Below are 24,093 nucleotides of genomic sequence, written 5' to 3'. Positions count from 1 at the left end.
CTGGTACTTGGTTGCATTCTACATTGACCTAGAAATGGGTGCATAGTTTTGATTTTTATTTTTTTTTGTTTGTTTTCCAGTCCTTTCTTTGTATAGTTATCCAATCATTGTGGTGTTAAAAAGCTATTAGTATTTAGCATCTTTGGAGGTCCTTTTGATTTCTTTATAAGCCACACTTGTCTTGAATGAAGACCTCTTTCAGTTCTGCTTTGCATCGATGGCAATAGTATGTCCTGTGTCTTGCCTGTCTGCCAGTTCAGTAAAAAGCTGGTAAACTAGGGCAATGAGTAATTTGAAGAAAATGTAGATGCAGAGTTCTCTATTGGTGGTGTGATTCAAATTAACTCTTCTGCAGCATGGCATGCAGTTTTTCAGATTTTATTGCTTTGGAAGCACCTGACTAGTGTAAATAAGACCAAAAAATATGAATTTGATTCAGAAGGACTCAAAATAGATGATGCCAGGGAAATGTGAGGAGAAAAGCATTAAAGAGGAATGAGAAGGGACTTCAGAGGATGGAATTTATTTTGCAAGAGGTTGTGCCTTCTTGTCAATCAGATAAACAGCTACTTATGAAATATAACTGTACTTAAATGTTTTTTGTATTAGAAAAGTGTGGGAGTGATAGTGCAGGTTTGACTTGTTTGACTATGGCATGTTGAAACAAACCCTTTACAAAAAACAGGCAGTGGTTGGGACATTGAAATCTATTTATTATTATTTTAATTTCCCTTTAAGCACAGTGGGGCTGTGTGCTTGTGTAGGTTATTTAGCAGGAGAACATTTGTATAAATAGATTTTCATTTAAAGCTTCAAGCTGAATTAATCCAATTAGAATTCAAACTAGAGGCATTTTTTAGAAAATGCTTATTCCATAGAGCACCTCTTTTATCAGCATGATCCCACGTGTATTCTTCTGCACAGGCTTTGCAAACTGTTTCTGTGCAGAGCTGTTTGTCTATTGTTGTGAGCCATATCTGTAACCCCTCTTGGCTGGGATCTTGGCATGGTCAGAGATGACCATGCATGAGATTTGATTTCACCAAGTAACAGGCACAATGCAATATTTAGACATTTATATGGATAATTTGTACGTAAGTATGGTGTGAACCTGGCTTTTTCTGATACACAAAAGCACTTAGCCAGGCCTAAGAATTTAAAGGAAAAGTTATTAAGAGGAAACATTTTGTTTTAAAATTACTATTTTAGGATCCGAGGTCCTTGAAAAGGATGGACTGAAAAGCCCTTAAACAACAGCATAGGCTGGGAGGGTGCAATACTATGTGTCCGCAACATCGGGATGCAGCTTCTCAACCGTGTGGTGCCAGTGCCAGTTCCACCTTCTGCCCTCTTGCATCTGCCCATGCTGGTGCCAGCAGCAAGAGGGAGGGATGTGGCCTGGAGAAAAGGGAGGAACTGTGCTCTCTGACAGCTTATGCCACTGTCATTTTCAAGAATAAAATCTGCACTTTCTCTATGGAAGGCATATGCCCAGCAGTGTCTACAGAGGTGTTACGTTGGATGCTCAAGAGAAATCCATAAAGAAGTATCACTAAAGTGAATAAACAGTGGTTTGTTGTTGTTCATTTGTTGTTTGTTTTTTACCCTCTCCCTCCAACGCGCCCCCCCCCCCCCCCTTTTTTTTTTCTTGTTCATGGGACTATCATGAGCTAAATATAATGAGAATGGAGAAGACCACAAAAGCCAATGTTACTATGGGGTTTTTGAATGGTAGCACCAATATTTTATATCAGTAAGAGGAAGTGAGCAATGAATTGGGAAATAAGTATTAAGAGGATTAGGAATTAAGGGAGGGAAGGTAATTCAGCCAGGTGAGTGGATAATGGGCTGCCTTACTTACCTGAGTCTGTAGCAGAAGAAGAGGTGGCCTACTGATGGCTACTGGAGATATTAGAGTACTTTTACATGAAGAGAGATGGTGGAAAAAAATGAAAGTAATTGGATTTTGAAAAGGTGTAGAGAAGCAGAAAAATGGAGACAAAGTAGATGCAGTGATAATGATCTGATATTTTCCTGTTTCAGCTTTGTGAAGCAAAGTGATAGTACAAGAATGGTTAAAATGAGTATAAAAATCTTTTTGACATTTCATTACTTTTTTGGAAACTTCTGACTTGCATATTGCTAGAAGTTAGAGTATGAATATGAATAAATACCAACCACAATACATGTCTTGAGTCTCAGATTATGTTTGTTTTAAAGATGAAATGTTATTCTGAATGCTCTCTCCTTAAAAGACAGTGTCTGTGCTTACATGCCGATTTTATGCTGGTTGGGATTTTAATAGCTGTGGGCTAGAGGGATTGGGTATTTGAAGCCTCTTCTTCACTGCTGGCCTCACGTTAAAACTGTTGACCTTTTATGAATGATCTAAGTAGGTAAATAACTAAGCAGTGTATACATTTTGGAAAGAAGAGAAAACCCTTACAGTGTAGATGCTCAAGCTTTGTCATATATGGGAATGGTATGATAAGTATGTTGCTGTCCTTTTGGTCAGCTGTACCCCAAATCTCAACAAGGGGAGTGATGCCTCCAAAACCAAACCATCCCTTTACCTAAGCATGATGCAGGTTGCAAAGGAAGGGAATCAACATGTTTATTTCTAAGTCTGGTGTCTTGTGCTCATCTGGTGAGGCAGAAAGTTTTCTCAGGGCATGGTGTTTCCCTCTGGGAGTAATTTTCCTTTGCTATGCCTCTCTTGTAAGGTTAGATGTATTTAGAGAAGCAGGTGTCAACAGAGGGGTTCCAAATGGCAGGCTCCAAGAAGCAGTAACCTCCAGCAAGAGTTGAGTGATTGGAAGTGGTCAAGGCAGTCCTGCCTTTCTGCCTTGGGAGTCAAGTTGCTTTCCTTTCTGCTGCCATGAGAAGCAATAGCCTTCTCTGCATTTTGTGTTTGGAGATAACTCTTTAGGTCTGGTTTCGCAGCAGACCTTCTTTCTCCTGGTACTCCCCCCCGGAGTGTGTCTGGGGGAGAAACTTCCTTTGAAACATGTATAATTTCCCCTTTTTGCAATAGCTGTGCACAATGCCAGCGGTTAAGGAGTTCTGTGTTACTCACTAGCTAGTACCCTGAGGACAGAGATGTCTTCTGCACATCACTGTAGCATTCAGCCATTGTTCAGAGTGGGTGAAATTGTACTTAACAGGTGCACAGGTCTGTGTAATGGTAACAGCTATATGGCAGGGTTTGGTAATGAAGCCTCTTCCCTGATCCTTCTCCTACTTGTTGCTTGGCTGTAACACCAGCTGAGCTCATAAGATACATTGACACGTTGGCATTGCATGTTGAGCGTAGATCACTAAGGGAGAGCTATCATGTGGGCAAAGCTTCATTATTTCTAGGGTTTGCTGATGGTTGGGAGGAGTTTTTCAAGGGGAATCACCTTCCTGTTAATTTTGATTTGGGGTTTTCTTTTTTAAAGACAGGATTTTGAAAATGACACTTAAGTAAACCTTACAAAATTTGTCGTTCACAAAGTCCCTCTAAAATCATGTGCTTAACATTAGCCATTGCAGATGTAGGAGTGAGTGTGTGACTTTACTGCGTGTTCCTTATGCACAGGGAGTTGAGCAGTCACTGCCCCACTGGTTACGTTTCCTGTCTTTTGCCTCCTGTTTCCAAAGGAAACATCTGCTTCATCAGACTGTGTCAGGTTATGCTGCTGTTAGAGCACAGCTGGAAATCTTCCTGAAAACATGTTTTGAGAACAAGCAATCAGTTTCCTGATGGAAGGATGCTCTTCTTGGCATCCAGTGGTCTGTCTGCAAACTGCTGTTCAGCATAGCCACATTCACTGGGGAAAATGGAATGGTCAGCAAGCAATGTAGTTAATGTCCATATAAAATGGGGCACCAGCTGAACCTGTGATAGAATGATGGACAACTTGAGTGATGCTGGCTGAATGGAAGCTGTATGGTTATTAAGGGATGCTTGTGGCAGAAAACCATTTCCCAGCCCTACTGGTGACAGCAGTAGAATACAATCCTAGTTATTCAGCAGTGTGCCCAAAAGGAAAAGCAGATGATGTGAATAGATGTGCTCAGTGGAGTCAACTTGTTCCTGAATCGGACAGTGATATCCTCCCTCCAGTCTTCCAACTAAGGGTAGTCACTAATCAACAGAGTTGTTCCAGACTAAATGCCAAATGTCACTACTGTTGCGGCAGAGCTCCGAGAGGTGGAAAAATTGTTGGATATATTCCTGTTGGACGAGAGCAGGCTTTTCCCCCTCTTCTCCTCTCACCCTTCTCTCCCATGAAGGATCAGAGAGGATGGAGGAAGAGTGACAATCATGGTGTCCTATAGTGCTGACATGGCTTTCACTCACCCAGTCAGTTCTGCTGCAGCTCAGAAGAGTGATTTGGTCCTGTGTGAGCTCTTCTGCTTTAAAGTGATTCGCAAAAGGAATAAAGCAGTTGAGTTGTGTGGCTTAACTGCTGCCCTTGCACTGGGCTGCAGCAAGGGCTACATGTGTGCTCTGTGGCTGTTGCACTAGGACAGCTTTTTATTTATGACTTTTTCAGCTTCACACTTACTTTCAGAATAAACCACCACCAACTTCCACTGATTTTTATGAAATTTATGGGATCTGTTGTTCTCCTTCTAATACACATTCCTTCAAAATCAGAAAAAAATTCTTGTGGCTGTAAATTTCTGGAGAGGCTTGGTTTTGCACTGGCCTGTAACTTGATTAGATGTAGTCCTTGTCACTCCAGGGACCCCAGAGAGAACAGGCTGACAGTGCCTCCCTAGAATGGTTTTGTTAAACTGAATGTTTTCTTCTTGTAGGTTAGGATTGTCAGCAGTATGGGTTATTATGACTCAGTAGCACATCTGCTGCATTGGAGTAACTTACTGATTATTTTCTTCTACCATCAGATCAACATACAACTTAAATACATTTTAAATATAATAATATAAATTCTCTTTATAAGGAAGACCAAGGGAGAAGTGCAAAATTGACACATCAGGAAGCAGCTGCTTTTTCAAGTCCACCCATTGCTGTCACATACTTTTAAGTTTCTAAATAGGCTCTATCTAGAGTGCGTTGTCTTCTTTTCTTCCTTTCACAATGCCTAAAATTCCTTTTTTTTTTAAATTTTTATTTCTTAGAAATTTGGGGTTTAGATGTGAAAATGAGAAGCAGAGCCCTGTTAATAAATTGAGTTCCTGTCCGTCAGGGAAGCGCAGTATGTGAACAAGCTAAAAATGCCTCTGTAAACAACTTGCACTTCAACATGCTAGCAGATGTTATTCTATCACTTTGAACTGTGCATCACTGAAGTGTACTGGGATATCTTAAAATAGTTAGGGGTGGTGGCCAGAGACTCTAGACTACTATAGATGGTGAGGCAGTTTTGCTGCTGCAATGAAATAAGCCAGAAGTACTCGCTACTAAGGTCGTTTGCTTGCTCAAGGTCAGCATGTTCAAAGTCAGCTGCCAGACTTGTGAGCATGGTTACTGTCAGGAGTCCTGATACTGCAAGGATTTGCTATTACAAGTGAATTGGGACACTTCACAGTATTTTCCTCCCCTTTAAAATTGCAGGGCTGTGATTGCTGGTTTATTCTCTTATCTGAGCAAAGAGACCGTAAAGTCAAGATAAGCTTTTGTGGCTTGTGTCTGAACAAATTGCTATATTTGTTTGGCAAGATTTTGTTTGCATTTTTTGCGCAATGCTCATTAATTGTTTAACTGACTTCCCATTTTAAAGCTCTATTTTACCATTACCATTTTAGGAACTAACCAAAACCTTTCTAAGTATCCTCCAGGAATGCCAACCTTAGCTCATCATAACTTTATATAGCTCTTGATAACAAATGTAGTTTCAATTTTCTATTACTTTTTAGTCAGCATAATATGATATCTTATGCCTTTTTAGTCTCTATTCATAGAAGCAAAAAATAAGAGTTGTTATTTTGGTACTGGTGTGGGTTTGTGGTATTTTGGCATTGGGGGTTTTTGGGTTTTGTGCGTTTTTTTGTGAGTTGTGTAGGAGCAACAACTCAAATCAGAGTTCAGAAAATGGTTCTCTTGGTCTTTAGGTTGTTTCAGTTTGAACAAAAGGGAAATGCTTTCATAACCTTGAAGGTAAAAGACCTCTTGGTTCTTGCTGTATTTCTGTTGGTTTTTTTTTGAGGTCGAATGATAAACCTAAGTTTGTCAAGGCTAAGGGTTTGGGAGGCAGCCTTTATTTTTTCATGCATTAAAATAGATGTACTGAAATGTGATCCTTTTTTTCATTGCACTGGTGCTTATGTCACAAAGATCTGTTCATCATACATCAGGACAGACATGAGTGTGGGTATATCAGGTGATTGCAGAGGGTATCAGTGGCAGCTACAATGCTGTGTTTGTAAATATTGTGTCTAACTGCTCCCACTGTGCCTGGTTTGAAAATACGGCTGTGTATTTCTATTGAAAGAGCAGCTAGTACTAGATCTCAATCACTGTGGTTGAAAGCAAAGCCTAAGCATCAGGCCTTGTCTCCATCTGCCATCCTTTGTCTTTGAAGGAGGGCTGTTTTGTGGGTGAAGGCCACCTTCTGCACCAGCTCACAGTATCACAGCATCTAGCATGGGCGAAGGTGATGGAGCATATGTATGGGGGAAGAAGTCTTCTGCATGTGTGGTTTAAACCCAGCTGGCAGCTAAGTACCATGAATTCTGGCATTAATTGGCAAGTGGCAGAGGTGTCTGACATGAAAATAAGTCTTTGGGATGTAATTAAGTAAAATTAATATTTGTGTGAAAATAAGTTGCCTGAAATGGCCATGTTGTCAAATGTTTATACTGTATGTTTGAAAGTCCTTGATCCTACAGGGCTAGCTAATAGTTTGGAGGAATTTTTGTTTGGACTATTAATAAAATACTTTAGAAGAAGTGAAATTGAATCAGAGGGCTGGGGAAAGCAAGCCAAAAGCAGTTCACAATTAATATTTTGAAGCAGTTACATTTTGAAACTATGATGTTACCTTAACAATGTGTTACTGTGCTTGAAAATCTTGGACAGCAACGGTTGATTAAAGGACAGGCCTAATGTTATGTAAAGCAGTAGTACTTGTGGGTAAGTAAGTGGGTGTTTATGCAGATGAGGTTGTGCCGGTGAGGTGAAAAGTAAAATCATTTTTATTCCTATGAAGCATTTATTAAAACCCTGAATCTCCCTGCAGATGTCAGTGCAAAGAATGTGGGAGATAGGGCAATGCTATGGCCTTCTGTCCCATGTGCTTGCTGTTGGCAGTGGGCAGAAGCATACACTGGTGATACTAAGACCCCACAGAAGAGGGATGAGGTGATACTGATAATCAGTATTCAGTTTGTGTGTATATAAAACCATAAAACAATATTTTTTTTTGATTTTGCAGGTTCAAAAGTGATGTGAATTTAAAATGGTTTTTAATTGTCAAAAATTGATTTCAGGAATTGAATTAGACTATTTTTTTCATTATTTTTACTACTGTCTCTCAATGAAGCATACTTGCTGATAACTTTTGGATATGTGCATTTCATCAGCTCTTTGAAAACCTGCATGCATTACACTGATTATGTACAAGGCTTTTATATAAATCTAACAACATATGGAGCTTGAAATGCATATTACTGTAGTTTTATCAGCTGAAAACCTTTGTAATTTTTGAAATTGGTTTGTGTTGTTAGGGTAATGCTGTAGGTTACAAATTGGTAGTAGCACTTAGTGATAATTGCCAACAAGGTCTTGATGTCAAGAGTGTTGTTGGGACTGGATGTTGTGCCAAGTGCGTTTTTCTGAACCCCACTGTTTGCATTTTGGAGCTGTTAATTTTGTCACTCCTGATAATGGATCTTTCACTTCTTGCCATACCGTACTGTTTTAGCTCAAGATCCAGTGTGTATTGCTTTATATAAAATATGCTATTTGTCTATGTGTATTTTATTAAGAGTGTTTTTAACACCTTAATGTTTCTGCCAGCATTTCCACCTACCCCTGACCCCCGCTCACCCAAAGAGTGATTTCTGAGGTTCATTTAAAGTATTTGTAACCAAGTTTGAGTTCAGTAAAGTGTCTTGAGCTTCGTCTTGTGGTAAATCCAAAGGTTATACCTTAGGTTTTGGGGTTCTCTAGAACCTGATGAATGAATGAATGAATGAATGAATGAATGAATGAATGAATGAATAAATGAATTCTCTGATTCTCTGTTGGCTGCTACTGGTGGGTGACAGCAGGGCAGGAGGGACCTCTGGCTGCTCTTCCAGTTCTAGCAGTAGCACAGCAGATTGCAGGATGGTGTCCGTGCACTGAGGTACTTGCTATTGCCATCATGAGATAATCACACTGGACACAATGTTGGTGGAGATGCAGTCAAATTTGGATGCTTTACCTCTCTGGAAGAGTAGCTAGAAGTGGAGCAGAGGGTCTCAGCATTTTTGGTAATAAGAGCCCTAGGAAAGCAAAAGGGTGTGATTTGTAGATTATACTGTATGGCTTCTGACGGCTCTTTGGTTTTATTCTAGCCTTGAATTACTTCAACAGCTTCCACTAAGAAAGTATTCTTAAAAGTTTTCCTGTAGATGGGAAGTAGCTGGGAAGGCTCTGTAGTTGAATTTGCTGTCTGTCTGAGTATGCTGAGCAATTTCTGTAGAGAGATGCTGACAAGTCAAGTGCGTAACTACTACTGAAGTTTCTTTCTTGCTGTTTCTTTTCTGGGGTCTCTGCCTTGCCAGTAGATGGGCTGTCAGAGTCTCTACTCTGACAGGGTTGATGGAGGCCTGTTTTTTCATGACCAGCACCACTTCCAGAATCATAGAATAGTTAGTGTTGGAAGGGACCTCTGGAGATCAACTGGTCCATCCCCCTGCCAGGGCAGAGCCATCTAGAGCAGGTTATACAGGAATGTGTCCAGGCAGGTCCTGAATGTCTCCAGAGAGGGAAACTTCAGAGCCTTCCTGGGCAGCCTGTTCCAGTGCTCTGCCGCCCTCAACTTAAAGAAGTTCTCTTGGTCTGTGTAATTTTCCTGCTTAACATAGCTTTTAATACAGGCAGCAGTTGTTTAGCTGTTAAAAACCTACCAACAAAGTTAGGGAACTGACAGGTATTTAACAAAGGAAAAAACCTGCAACTCTGTACAGTATTACATGGAGGGATAATTGGGAATTGGTGGTGTTAGTGCCTGCGTACTCCACCCTGCCCTCTGAATTGCTGTCCCACAGGGTGGTTGCTCACAGCATGGTGGCACACACCCTTTGGGATAGGTAGCTTGTAGCCAGGCACTTGTCTTCCTGAAAGAACAGCTCTACCGTTGCCTAAACATAGCAAGTGCTAATTTTATTTTGCTTCACCTCTGCTGTTCTGAGGTTACATTGGCTGTGATTATTAAATGTTTACATAGGAGAAAGAAATATAAAGAAAAGGGTCTGTCTGTGGCATCATTATTAGCCCATGTACAAGTGATACTAAATGACTTTCTACTCCCTCCCTGTTCTAACGTAGAGCTATCTGCTGTAAAATCAGAAGAGAAGCTCCAAAACTTGGTCTTGGTATTTGGTGCAGATGTGCTGTGTTGGATGGTGGTCATGCCTGCGTGCAGATTCCTGTTTTGTGGCTATTTTTTACCTTAAGTATTTTCATTCTGTGTGTACAGAGGATTGGGCTTACATGAGACCACTGGCTGACTCTTGTGGGGTTGTATGGAATAATGCTGGTGTCATACCCTTTAAATTATTTACTTAACCAGAGTATATAGGTCATATTCCTCCAGGATAAATAACCTGCATCAACTTTAACCATTTCACCAAAGAGAGTGTTGTATGAATTAGGAATACCAAATGCAGAACAGTAACCTCAGCCCTTCCTTTATGGACAGAATTAAACTTCTACTAGAAGTTAATTACTTTAATTAGTGCTGTTCCTCCTCCTGGCTTTGGAGACCTGTAATTCCCTAGTTTGTGTGTGGTGCTTGTGTTGGATTTCCAGACATTTCCGATCGTGGATGCCAGGCTGATGCTTTGGGGAGGGCATTTTGAGTCACTGCAGGGTGAGTGCTGGGAAGGGACAGTGTTCCTGCAGTTTGGATGCTCCAATGTATGCCATGGGATAGCTCATCGGGCATGTTCAGGATGAATCCTTAAGAGCCAAGTGCCTGTGCTTGGCACAGAAGTGAACAGGAACCATTGCAATGCTGGAGGAGGAGGAGGAAGCAGGGGAGGGGCTGCTATGAGAAGCTGGTGTGGGACTGGGCCCCCAGCTGCACCCAGTGCCCTTCTGCAGCAGTGGGGCTGCTGCACACCAGTTGGAGCTATGTAATGACACATGTACCTTTTAGAAAGCTAGTGTGTTCATTTTGAGTTGCTTAAATGATATGAAAGGCTGCTCTATATGGTTGTATGTATTATTTGCACAGCCCCACCCCCACCCCGCGTTACACGCCTGCATCCCTCAGTCTTGGTTGTTCATGAATTGCATTGCTCGTGAGTCTTTAGCATACATAAAATCAGATGCCATAGCTTGTTTCCCCTTTCTGCTGTGCTTTGATTTCACCTTTGCTTCAGAAGTTTAGAAAGACATTTTCAAGCATTTTTGCCTTGCCATTGTGCTTTCTGGGGCTGTGTCTTCAGAAAGAACTCTTTCTTGTCAGACAAATTTAATGTTTTGTCAAACAACTGTCTTGCAGGTTTGAGGTGAAAGCAAAAGGCTAATGTGTATTCGCAAGTCAAAAAGTCAAGTATTGTGTGTGTGTGTGTATATTTATGTTATTTTGTGCCAAACTTTTTTAGGGTATCAGTACTGCTAGGTATCCTTAGGAGTTCAAGTTCCTGCTGTTTCTCTCTGAAGGATAAGTACTTCATGCCTGTAAATTAATTATTTTTGAGGGGACATATTTACCTTATTGATATGCCATATTAGTTCTGTGTTTGGGGAATATTTCCATCACTTGGAAGCCTGTGGGTGTGTCAGGAATAGTGATAAGTGGTGAACATGGTGGACACACAAGGCCCAGTGTCTCACTGCCAGCCCTTGGGGCATGGATACCTAATGTGGAATGCACATGGGGAGGGTGGTGTGTTTGAGCAACCCCTACTACACTGCAGGTAGGTCGGCAGCATGCTGCTCTGAGAATTACTGGCTAATCAGTGTAATTATTTAGAGTATTTAAGTATCTTCAGTTAAGTAGCCAGCTTTGCTGCCTTAATAACATCTTACACAACTGCACCCTTCCCATGCTCCTTGCTGTCTCAAGGCAACGTGGCACAGGAGAATTCTCAGTGTACAAAAGAGGTAGGAACGCAAAGAGAGTCGCTGAAAGCAATGTGCGATTAATAATGTTTTCTTTTGCAAGTCAAAATATCTTTTTGTTGTCTTCTTCCTAAATCTGTTGTCAGTTACTCTATTTACAGCCTTTTTTCTTTGAATAAACTGTTGTATATTACTAGAGAGCTGGTAGCTGAAAGGGATTAATACCCGTTTCTCTGGGTATTAACCTGTGATGTGGTTAACGAGTCTCTTTGTATTCTTCATGAAGCTTAACTTTTAAATTAAACTGGATTTTAAAGAAAATGCTTTAATTTTCGTACATTTCATTTCTAGTGTTTTATTTTTTCACCATTAGCCGCAGTCTTTTTTTCTTCATTAGACTCACATGTGACTTACCTAAGAAAAATATGAAAATTTTTTGTCATGCTTTGAAATCTGATTTGTGGAATTTGCACAAGAAACAAGTGCATGCTTGGGGTACTGTTTTTTATACATTTTATACAAATATTTATTAAACACATATTCCAGTGAAACAACCAATGTATTTCAAGTAGGTCTAGGTGTCAGTGCAATATTATTTTCTTTGTAAAAGAGAATTCTTCCTTTGCTTAATCTCATTATTTCTCCTGTATCAAACATAACCCATTCTGTAAAAGGCAGGATGAGGCAGAGGCCTGCAGAATACAGGTGTAAGCATCTAACAGCCTTCTGAAGAGTGTAAAACCAACTGTGAATGATCAAAAATACAGTCAGTGTCCAGTCTCTGACAGTGACTGACAGTGAAAGCCTAAGAAAAGACAAAGGAGCAAAGAAGTACATTTATATTGATAGTTCCTAGTATGTTCTCCTACCTGCTGGCTTTTTAGCTTCTGTTGGTTGGACCTTTAGTGTAGTGCATTAGAGGCAGGTTTTCGTTATGACATATACTTTTGGCAAGGCCAAATCCAGCAGTGGAGCTCCAAGATGCAGTTCTCCTTTATGAAATAGATTTTGTATTTGTTGTATGAAGAGTTCCTGATAAGGACCTGCTCTGTGGTACAACAGGCAATTTTATTGCATGAGTGACCAGTGCTTTGAACTGTGATCGTTGGCTGCCAATGTTGCTGAGCCAGGAGAGAGCCCAGGAAAACAGGGTAAATTGTGTCATGAAATTTTCCAAGCAGCTCTGTTCACGTGCAGTAGGAGAGTACTGTTTGCTGGTAGGGAATGAGGGAACTATGACTTGTTTTTGGAGCTCTTTGTCTGCAGGGAGCACATTAGCCTGTCCTGTCCCTAACACAAATGTTTTCTTTGGATTGTGTTCCTAGTGTACTTTAGCCTTTTTGGTTATTCCCCTTTGCCTTCCTAAGGACATTTTGGGGCCCTTCATTAGGAAGGCCTGTGCTCTGTCTCCCACCCAGTGTTACTAACACCAGGAAACAGTGTTACTGAAAGAGGAGGAAGGAAGTTAGGCTTCAAAATTCCCAGAAACTGTAGTTTTCGTGGATTGGTTGTTCGTTTTTTTTTTTTGTTTAGTTTTGGTTTGTTTTGGTTTTTTGTTGTTGTTGTTCCTGTTACTGTCACTAAACTTTAAAATGTGTTGTGTGAAGCACACTAAGAACCAGCTATGATTCCACTTTGAGTTTGCCTCTTTCTGATTTTAGCTACAAATGGGAATGAGATAAAAATGTGAGGGCTCTTGCCTTGCTGTTGACATGGCTCTTGGTGATTGCATGAGAATGTAGGGGTCAGGGGTTCCTCTTCCTTGCTCTGCATCTCCTACAGAAATGGAAGGACAAGGGAAGGCTCTGCAAAGGGGAGCAGTGCAGGGCAGGGCAGGCTTTCCAGCAGTACCACCCTGAGCGTGTGTGTGTGCAAGAGCTGTTGTTTTGAGGGAGGTCACTTCTGTTCTCTCCTAGCTAGCTTCTCTGTATATTAATGCATCTCTTCCATATTACATGTATGTTAAGAAGAGGGTGGAGAAGGTGAGTGTACATATCTGTGAGATCTCCTTTTGAGAGCAAAACCAAATGTTTACCTGAGAAATGCTTGCTTGAGAATGCAGAGCTGTATTTGGTTTCCCTCGGAAATGGCTGGGAGTTGAGTTCTAGCCAATCATTGATTTTTCACAGTATCAAAATCGAATCTTCTTTAAACTAAAAATACCCCACTAATATTAAAAATTAGGTGTTAATTTCTTGGTTGGCTGCAAAATGTACTCTAGCCTTCCAACCTGTGACTGATGTATGGTCTAATTTTATTAGAACAGGTAATCCTGTGTCATGCATCTCTTGAATGTTCTTTGCAGCAGGTTTTTTTTGGGTTGGGTTTTTGGCTATTTGGTTGTTTTTTTCTTTTTTTTTTTTTTTTTAGAGCACTTTGGGAGCAAATTCATGATGAGCTTGTAATAGTCACAGATAAAGGAAATAGCTTATAGGTTTGTTCTGGAAATGATGACTTGACAGTAGCCTCTCGCAGTGGAATTTAGCTATCAATAGCATGTTAATCCAGTTAAGTAGAGAGCCTTTCATAGGGAAATACGAGTCATGTGTTCTAGCTAAATAATTAGGTTTAAAGTAATCACAAAACTTGTAAACATTGCCTCGATATTTTTGTTATTTCTTTTTTTGACATGATTATGACACAGCAATAACTCCCTGTTGAAGGGGTGGTACATGCATTGCCTGTGGGTGGGATGTATTCATCTGAAGCTGTGGTGGTACATGTAATCACTGACTTTGTCAACTAGCTCTTTCCTGTTTCAGTTTACTATTTAGAAAATACCAAATGGCATGACAGTTATACATAATTTTTTAAAATCATAGCAAGCTTGTACTGAGACATACCGGTGATTTGGAGAAGTTTGAAGCCAGTGCTCTGTTTTACCTGCCTTAGAAGTAAGTAGGTGTCCCCAGGGGTCAGTTTTCACCTGGGTACAACTGAGATCACATCCTCTTTCCCTTCTGGGGTATGGGCAGTGGTTTGACAGTTACACAACAGTTCCGATCAACTAGAAGGAATAACCTAGCCAGTTAAATGCATGATTGCTTACTTCAGTAACTCCTGTTGAAACTTCAGTCTTTCCATTCATAGATTTTTAGCATACTTTTTTTTTTTTTCCCCTCTGCTGAACAGTGAAACAAAGAAACCCTGCGATTTCACTTGTCTCTCATTTTAGTGGGTATACTGGCACCAGTGGGGGATGAGAAATACACAACACAGTGAGGTATGTGCTTATTCTGTAGAACAAAACCTATTTTCAATAGCTATCTTGAAGTTGGTAGAGCTGTTAATAGTGTGCCTTGTTAAGATGCCATGCCCTTCTTTATGAAAAGATGCTGCTATAGAGTCCTTAAACCTTTCCAACGTAAGACTTCAGCACCTGGTCTTAGTAGATAAAATCTGGTGATGCTTGCTGGGTTGGTTGGTGTTCCTAATAGCTTACCATGCTGCTTTGACATTGGAAAGATAACGGGAGCAAGAGAGTGGCAACCAGTCATCTGCCACAGTTCAAATGTGAACTTTAACTACAATCATGGGTGTGCAATTGATAGTGAGTCTTTGTCCTGGGTTCAGCAATAGCAGTCATTTTTCTCCTTCTTGGTAGCTGGTGCAGTGCAGTGTTTTGACTTTCGGCCTGGGAACAGAGCTGATAGCGATGTTTTGGTTTGGCCAAGGACTTTGTGAGCCTCATGCTATGCCAGGGAGGAGGGGAAGCCAGGAGGAAGCAGAGACAGGACACCTGACCCAAACTGACCAAAGAGGTATTCCATACCACAGCACGTCATGCCCAGGATGTAACTGGGAGTTAGCCGGAAGGGCTGTGAGACTGCAGGGTTGGAGGAGGTATCGGTCGGTGCTTGGTCGGGCTGAGGGGGGGCAAGTTATCGGTTGGCTGGTGCTGAGGTGTTGTATTCTCTTCCCTTGTTATTTCCTTTATCATTATTATCATTGATGGTAGCAGTAGTGATCTGCGTTATACCTTAGTTACTAAACTGTTATCTCAACCCGTGGGAGTTGCATTCTTTCCGATTCTCCTCTCCGTCCCTCCGAGAGCAGGGGGAGGGCAAGAAAGGGGGGGGAAGTGAGCGAACGAATTACCTGACTGGGTTTAAACCACGACAGTCTTGTTTTGCCATGTTTAAAATAATAAAAAATATTTAGAAACAGGACAGGCATCTTTGAGAAACCTTCACAGCTATAGTTTTATGAGTCCTGTAAACCTGTTTTATTATCACTTATTTATTTATTATTTATCATGTTTTATTGCTGGGTTTTGTCTTTTCCAGTTGGTTATTTTTAGTCATTGATGTTTTCAAAAAGAACCTCTGATCTTGAACCATAGTACAAGCTGATTTGCTCAAGGGCATTTGCAGCATCAGGGCTAGAAAATGATAATTAAAAGATAGTTTGTCACTGTCTTCTAGTTCCGAAATGACGGATGAAAGTATTCTTATTTATCATTATGCTCTAATGGACTCTTTTCCTCATAAGGCTATGTTACTAGCCTCTAAGTCTCTTAATGTAGATTCAATGCTGTTCTTGTTTCCAGCTATTCTCAAGAGTTTATTTCTAAGTCTTCAAGCATTCCGACATCTTGGCAATTGTTTGATAATGGATAATTTTGCTGCTTGCATCCCAGCAGCATCATTAACGTGTATGTTGTTTATAGAGACTTTTCAAGGCTGGTTGACAGCAATTCTTCCTAGGTAATTCCAAACCAGTATATAGGTTTGTGTTGGCAGTGGGATTATTGCCAAGGATTTCTTTAAGTGTATTGCTCTGATTTTGATAGTTTATGCTACCCTATTAATGGATAATATAATTTCTTATTCATGTATAGTCAATAAAAAGTTGACTATTGCTGTCAAATTTAAAATCAAGGTTTCACAAGGAAACCATTCAGGCAGGCTTTGAGGAAATTCATGTTATGCAGAAATCCAACTGAGCTGGTGGAAATGATCCTTTCTGATTTCACTCATAACCTGTGAGTGATGTCAGCGACTGGAAAGAACTACAGGAACTTAATGGTTATGGACAAAAAGTGCAGAGATTTCCCCTACCCATAGAAGCATCTGTGTGGGTGGGTAGGGACTGTTCACTTTGCAGATAGCACATATAGGAAGTTGCTGAAACAGAGCAGTAGTGAGCACTAGTGAAAATATCTTTCAAGAAGAGACTTGTTTCCCCTTCCCAGTTTCAGCACACACAGGTTCCACTTCTGGCTTTAGATGCACTTCTTACTAAAAGTGAAGAAATACAGCGTAAAAAATTAAATTAGTTTGACTCAAAAGGAAAAATGAACCCTGTTGGTGAAGGCAGACCACAGCCAGTGTTGGGAGCCTTCCTCAAAAGCAGTGACATAATGCAGGGCTGGCCTTTGAAAGTTTGTCCTATCAGTTTGTGCCGATGGCAGCATAAGCTAAAAGCTTAGTCTTTAGGGCCTAGAAAAGGCAATGCTTTGATTTGAGGACTTTTTCCTTGAAAAATTCAAATATGCTGGAAACACAAGTGTGAATTCTGTGTATGTCTAATAAGTTGCAAGTACCTTTTTTGGAGCTTTGTTAACTGGACTTCCGCTTCTACCTTTTCAAAGAGCAGGAGTTCCCAGTGAACACTACTGTGTAGACTCTCCATAATACATTATTCTTTAGGGCAGTGTTCAGGGTTTGGCCGCAGGTTACAATCTCTTGTAAAATCGATTTCCCAGTAGTTTTATTTTTGCAATTTCTGTTAGTTGTTGGCATTTCAATGAATTTTTAGTTGGCATGTTTTGGTCTTATATTTTGGTGCAAGTCATTTCTAAATTGAAACTCCCTGACACAGTATGGTGCCTAGATGCATTATGGATTTGATGTTGTACGCATGTCAGTTCTCAGTTTAGGACATATTTGAGAGTGTTTCATAATCTTTATTGTTTTTATATTAATGCATTTGTAATAGTTCAAACAAAAGGATGGTTGTGTTCTTGAAATAACTACTACTGTTACTTTGTGAAGTGCAGGAAGCATTTTTTGCTCCTTGTGCGTTGCCAGCACAGTGTCTTGTCCTGCCAGGGGCTTTTGAAGTTCTGTGAGATTGAGAAGAGTCTCTGAAGTTCTCTGTACATTGAGAAGAGCAGGCAGCAAAGGTAGCTTACCTTTCCTTTTTCTCTTGGAGACAAAACTTCCTAAAGAGCCCCAGCTGAACAGGCAGTGTGCTACAGCTGATATGAGCATGTGTAAATGAAAGGAAGATCCCTGTCTATTTGATCCTTGTTGTTTCTGCTAGTATTGCCAACAAGTGTGCCTTTAATAATATGTCTGTCTACACTGGGAACAGGCTGAAGTTTTTAGCCATAAATAATGAGCTGTTTGCAATTATTAGTGTCCTGGACTGGACTCAAAGGGTTTACTCAGATGAAAGGCTCCCATTATTATCCACTTAGTATCTAGACTCCATTATTATCTTTCTTCTTGTTACTGCCCTCCCTGTTTTTAACTTTTATTTGTTCTGACAGCAAAATGATTAACATTCTGCTTGATTAAAAAGAAATCCCAGTTTAGTCTGGTTACCCTTATTTGCTGCTCTTCAGTGTGGTGGTAGAAGGTCTGGATTTTAGTACTGGATATTGGGCAAAAATGGCTTTAAAATTATACCAACATTTATATAGTAAGAAAAACAAGTGGAAAAGCCAAGCCCTATGCTGTGTTTTAGTGTTTAGGCAGTGTGTGTTACATTTTTGTATGTAATGTTACTTTAAAGATGTTTGCAAAGCAGAGCTTGCAGGAATGCTGGGCTGCTTTGCTGTAGTCACATTCCTGTTGCAGCATGTTGTCTGGGTCTGATATGACATCAATCTGGATGTAATAGATACAGAGTTAAGCAGTTTATTTTAGGATCTGAAACTCTTCTAAGAATAGAGAGGCTCTCCTTTACACAAGAAAGGACAAGTAAATTAAAATGGGATGTCAGGGAAGGAAAAAATAGGAGAAAAGCAAAGTGGAAGAAGTATCTAAAAAAAAAAAAAACAAAAAGGAAAAACCCTACAGTCTGGTCCTGGCGGGTTTCGAAGCTGAGGTGAAACACATGAAGGGACTGTTGCATATCAATTCTTTCCTCAGTGCAGTGGCAAGCAGCACTGGAAGGCTGAAGTCTTGCAGTCTAACCTACAAAAATAACCTGTGTAATTTTCCTTGCTAGCAGTCTGTAGGTTTAATTCAGCAGGGGGGAAATAAGTAACCTTTTACATTTTCTAATGCAGCTTCTTAGTTTTGCTAGAACGCTGGCAGATGACTTTCCACAGTGCCCCAAAGGGTAAGTAGGCTCTTCAGCACTTCCCATGGTTATGTGAGCAGGATCAGTAAAGCCTGGTAGTGATGTGACTGCTTCTGGTGGTGTCTGTTTACACCAGAGGTCTAATCATAGAAATTTGTATGGGAGGAACTCCTGAAGTCAGCCAATCAGCTCACTTAAAGGGCTACAGCAGCATACCAACTAAAGTTAAGGTTGTTGGATGTTGAGGGTGTTTTTCTTGTTGTATGGAATATTCCAATAAAATGTGTATCTGTTGGGTATGAATCTAGCAGGAGATTTAGAACCTAGATGTGTTTTAAAATATTCACCAAAATGTCTCTACTAGTGTAACCTTGAGAACACAGATTTAATTTCATGTATGTTACCCCACCTGCCTCAGTTGCTACTCGGTAGGTTTTCTGTCATAGCTTTCTTGTGATGTTTCTATTTTATCTTTTTTTTTTAACTTAGCAGCTGGCATAGGTACTAAAGGGGTATATCCAAAGTTTTAAGTGTTCATTTCACCTACAAGTCTTTTGCTTATTTGTCTTTTAAAATAACTTCAACCAGCCTACCGTCTCCATTTATCCTGATGTCATGTTGTCAGTTTGAGTCTTGATTTGTCAATAACAATGGTTTTTATAATCCTGTATCATTCCATAAATTCTCTGTAACAAAAATGCTGACACTTGTCTAAATTTACAAGTTCTTTTTTCTTTCTTTGTTTTTCTTCTTCTGACAATTTCTTTCTTTGAGAGCAGGGGTATGTTTTGGGCAGCAACCTTCAGTCTACAGGTCAGGATGGTAGACTGTGAAAGTCTTATTCCATAATAGACTGTGAAAGTCTCATTCCAGTGTTATGTAGGACATAATTCAGAAGGTAAATAAGATGAACATACTAGTTTATACGAATGCAGAATGATCTGAGGGCCTGAGGGGTGAATAACAGGACATCGCTCTGCCTCTTGGGGAATACTTGTGTTGATTTTTGATGAGCTTTCTGTAACCCTATAATTTTAAGTAAAAACTTACCAGTCTGAGTTGCAAAATTTCATGAAACTATCACTTTGCATCATCCAGGTGGGCTTCCATCAGCAGTAAAACCCCATAAATACCTTTTGCAGTGGATGAGGATGTAGCAGATGTTGCTACCCTCTCAGGTGTCTGCATGGCACATTCCTTTCTCTTGCGGCATGCCTGCCTCAAGAACTGCTGTGCAACAGCTTATGTTCAAAATAAGATTTCCAGTTGTTGTGTGGTTTCTTAGCCTCTTGGGGCTGAGCTGCAGACCTGCAGCAGGCAGGTGAGCCTTTGCCCTGTGTTGGATGGCAAACCCTTTTGCAAGTGTTGCTGCAGAATGAAAGGAATTTTCCTTCGTGTCTTCAGGGTTGACTTTCCTTTGGTTTTGTGTGTGTGGTTGGTATTTTTTTGTTTGTTTTGTTTTTTTTTATAGCTGATTAATAATTTATTATGACTTGCATGATCTTTGATGTAACATCCATATCCTTGTGTTCTCTGGTATTTTCCCTGACCTATGCAAAAGTGAGAGTCCATGTAAATATGAGATCCTCATGCTAATCTGTCATATCAGAAACTGATAGCTATTTCCCTTGCCTTGTGTCTGCTCAGGGTCCCTTCGTAGTCCTAAGGAAGCAAGCAGCCTAATCCACCAAAGGATGCTTCCTTAGGACCACATGACATTGTATCCTCAGTCCAGATGTAGGTGTCATCATCAGCATGAAAGCAGCAGAAGCTTGCACACAAAACTGATTTACAAGGTCTTGCTATTTTTTGATGAGGATGCTACAAGCAAATAAAATGGAAGGATAGGAAGTTCCTTCAGGAAGGAGAAGCAGAGGGATATGAGGAGGAGTTGTTGCCATCCATGTCAGTGCATCAAGCTGAAGTGCATGAAGCTCCGCTGGGAGATGGATGAGGAGCCAACTGAGAGCTTGTGGGTCAGGATTAGAGGGAGGGCAGGGACAGGGGGCATTACAGTGGGGGCCTGCTACAGGCCATATGGCCAGGAAGAATCTACTTTGCTTAATTTTCAAGTAATTAAAAAAATGCTTAGTATATCAAATACATAAATAAATCACTTGGTAAGCTGCAGTCTTTCTGAGGAGAAATGCAGTCATGGAAAGGCAGAAGTATGAACATCATCTGGTTTTAATAACAACACCTCATTTCAATAGAGAGAGAGATAAAAGTGGAAAAGAATCTATTGAAGTCACTTTATTATTCTCAGCTAAAAAAAAACAAAAAAGGAACACCTAGATTATTATCTTTAGTACTTCTGGTAAGTGGTAAAAGAAGGGGTATTAGGTTAAAATTTGTCATGACTTGTTCAGACAATCAGACAAAACTCTTTCTCAGTATTAAGAAAGAGTGCTATGATGATCTCATAATATGATAATTGCTTGTAATTTCATATTATTTGACAGAATTACCTAGGATTTATTTGGGTTTTGTCTGGTTTGAGTTCTTGTCTTTGTTTTTCCTCTACCTTCAGTTGTGAGCACTATGTTCTAGATAACTTTTTTTTCCCCCCCCCCCCCCCCCAGTGATTGCTTCTTTTTATAAGTAGTTACATATTTGGGCCTCTCTCTAGGTAAAGTTTTAACATACTGTCTCCTCAAGGTCAGATCACAGTTCAAAGTTAAACTGGCAGCTGCATGTTGGTTGTACCTTACACCTAACAATGGAAGGCTCTGATGTTAGGTGGGTCTTTTCTAGCCCTTGAATGTTGGGGAGTTCTGTGAAATGTTTGTTATGCTAAAATGAAGTGTTTTCTACCGGGAAATGAGAATTCCTTCTGCTCAGCTCTGTGGACACCACTGCAGTGATACCGTGGCCCTGGAAGTTCACAGGAGATCTGGTGACTTGTTCCCTCCCGTCCTCACTGTCACTTACCATATGAGAATCTGGTAGTGCTCCAGACTCCTTCAGAGGAGGAATGAAATTATGAATGAGGGGATAACTTCTCATATCATCTCAAATGTATTTGTTCTCCCTGTGTTTTGTGATATATCGCAACGGCCCAAAATTACAGAGCGGTGGTTTTGGTTCTTCCTTGCTACCTCAAAGACACAGATGCATCTGTACAGCTTTACTAACGCTTCCAGAGTCTGTTTCTGAGCACTTACGTTTTGCTTTCAGTTTAAATATTCTTAGAATTCAAAAGAAAACAAACCAACCAAATAAACCCACCAAAAAAAAAAAAATCAGAGTTTGCTAGTTATGTACTTCCTAATGCCTAATCAATCATAGCAGAGTTAAAAGAACAATAGAAAACTGTAAAAGAAAAGCCAGGCTTCTGAATGTAAATCTGTAATACAATTTTGCATTGTAGATTTACAGCATCAGTCCTTTCAAAAGGACAGGGGTTAAGCTTGTTGTCTGGCGTACCATACCTGTGTTTCAAAGACCAAATGTGCATTAACACATGGCACTACCAGTCTGTATTTTAAAATCTCAATGGGCTTAAAAGCAAGAGACAGCTCTGCTATGAAAGTGTTTCTAAAAAATCACGTGAGCGAACATCTTGCCTGTAACATGACTTTTTAAAAGACTTTATAAATTTTAGTGACGTAATTCTAACAAAATGGCATTAAGAATAAAAGTTATTTTGATCATGAAGACGATTGTAAAGACTCTTTAGTTTGACTCATGGGACATACTTGAGTAGCTCCTATCTTTGTGCAGCGGTAGTGATTTTAATATGTAGGAAATGAGATACACGTATGTTACCAGGTCAGTGATCTATCTATTCTGCTGGTTTGTTGCTTTAGAAAATTTACTATAGCAGCAGGTCGCGCTTCAGTGTCTTCTGATGCAAGTTGCTTTGAGCTCTACACAGTGGCTGCTTTTATTGTACATTGATATCAACTTTGCTGTTTAATCTGGATGTTTTTTCTGTCAGTCCATTCTTAAGTACTCTTATTCATTTTTTTTTTTTTTTATCTTAGCAGTGATTCATGATTCAAAGGCTAAATGTATTCTGGCTTTAAAAACCCCAGCTTTTATAGTTCCATCAGTCTTTAATCTCAAAAAGGGTGGGGGGTTCATTGGTCTTCAGTAGTGAAGCAGGGCATTAGGAACATGTGGCTGCTTCTCTGCCCTTATTTTATAAGGGCAGAGTAATGTTCGATGGCAAGTTTGAGTAATGTTACTGATCATTCATTCTTTCCTGAAGCTTTATAGTTCTAACCAGGGTTTCTTGTACCCAAGTCTCTTCAAGTCTTTAATTTATATTGTCCTTCTCTGCGTCTTTTCTATTTGATGTATCCTTTTTCAGATGGGGGTGACCAAAACTGAACACAGAATTCAAAAGTGAACACACACTATTCAAGGTGAGGGAATATCATTAGTTCTATATAAGACATAATAATCTTTGGTATGTCTTTCTCCTTTAAAAATAAATACTGATGTCCTATTTATTTTTGCTCCCAATTGTAAGATACTTTTAATGAATAATCTGTAAAGTTGTCTAGAGTGTTGTTGGGGTTTTTTTTGGTTGTTTTTTTTTTTTTTCTTATGGGTAAGTAATTAATGAAAAATGTATGTTTACTTTCACTGTGGTTTACTATACACCATGTATGATCTACTGTCACTGTGTTGATCTGATTGCATATTTGAAATTCCTTCTGAAGTCCATCACAAATGCACTAGAGAGCCAACTGTTCTTTGTATCCTTCATCATCCACAGATATTGCCATTACATGGTTCATTCCCACTGCATCCTGCAGGTTACTGAAGTGTACTTGCCTGTGGGTTTTTTCTGACTATTGCTACCTCTAGCCTAGAGTCTTTCTTGCAGGTCTCTTGAAAAGGTTGCACTCCTCCAAGTTCATGATAAAGACTGGTAGTTGAAGAAAATGAATGGTACATGGCAATACCCATTAGAATGCTTGTTACCATCTCTCATTAACTCTCATTCACTACGTCTGATCCATTTCTTAGCCCTCCTTTCTTTAGAAAAAGAATTAGACATCTCAGAACCCGTATCTGGTTATTCCATTCACAAAGTGTATGCTGGCATTATACTGGTAATGGGAGTGTGGGGCGCCAAAGTGTTACTCTCAGGTTTGTAATTTGATTAACTCTTGAAAATTGGGTTTGTTCACATGAGTTCTCTTGATCCATGGGATGACTTTGACCTACCCTTTTGATGACTTCTTTGCATTAGTAGTTGTTACAGTGATGATGGTGTGTTTTATCCAGAGCAGATAATTATTAGGCATTGTTGCAATGAACAGTGGTAAATAGGGGTAGTAACTTTTGGCTTATGAGAGAAGAGTATAAATTTGGTGTTGCATGCTCATATTAGAAATGTCTCCATTTACCTTCAACTGTATAAATTTATAGAAGTCCAAACTTATGGAGAGCCAGTACTAAAGTTGTTATTCAGGATGTTTGAAATTGCAAAGTTAAAATGGCTTGATAAGGCTTATATGCCTGCTTGGAAAGAATTTTGCTGCCAAACCTGTAATGAAGAGTTAGCGCTGCCAAGGATATACAAGCATTCCTAGTATCTAGCATCTTTGGAATAGGCAATTGCACTTGGGAAGGAGCTCTGTGCTCCTCATAGA

General features: G+C 39.9%; 1 protein-coding gene across 4 annotated transcripts in view; it reads left to right on the top strand.

Annotated features, from left to right (window-relative positions):
- HIPK3 (homeodomain interacting protein kinase 3) overlaps positions 1 to 24,093 on the top strand; it is a 101,675-nt gene that overhangs the window by 53,178 nt on the left and 24,404 nt on the right. The window lies entirely within an intron of this gene.

Source organism: Pezoporus wallicus, unplaced genomic scaffold, assembly GCF_028554395.1.
Source record: "Pezoporus wallicus isolate ANWC-B61680 ecotype Strahan unplaced genomic scaffold, APGP_CSIRO_Pwel_v1 contig_5958, whole genome shotgun sequence".
In the NCBI taxonomy this organism is placed as follows: domain Eukaryota; kingdom Metazoa; phylum Chordata; class Aves; order Psittaciformes; family Psittacidae; genus Pezoporus; species Pezoporus wallicus.
This window is presented reverse-complemented; position numbering and strand designations above follow the sequence as displayed.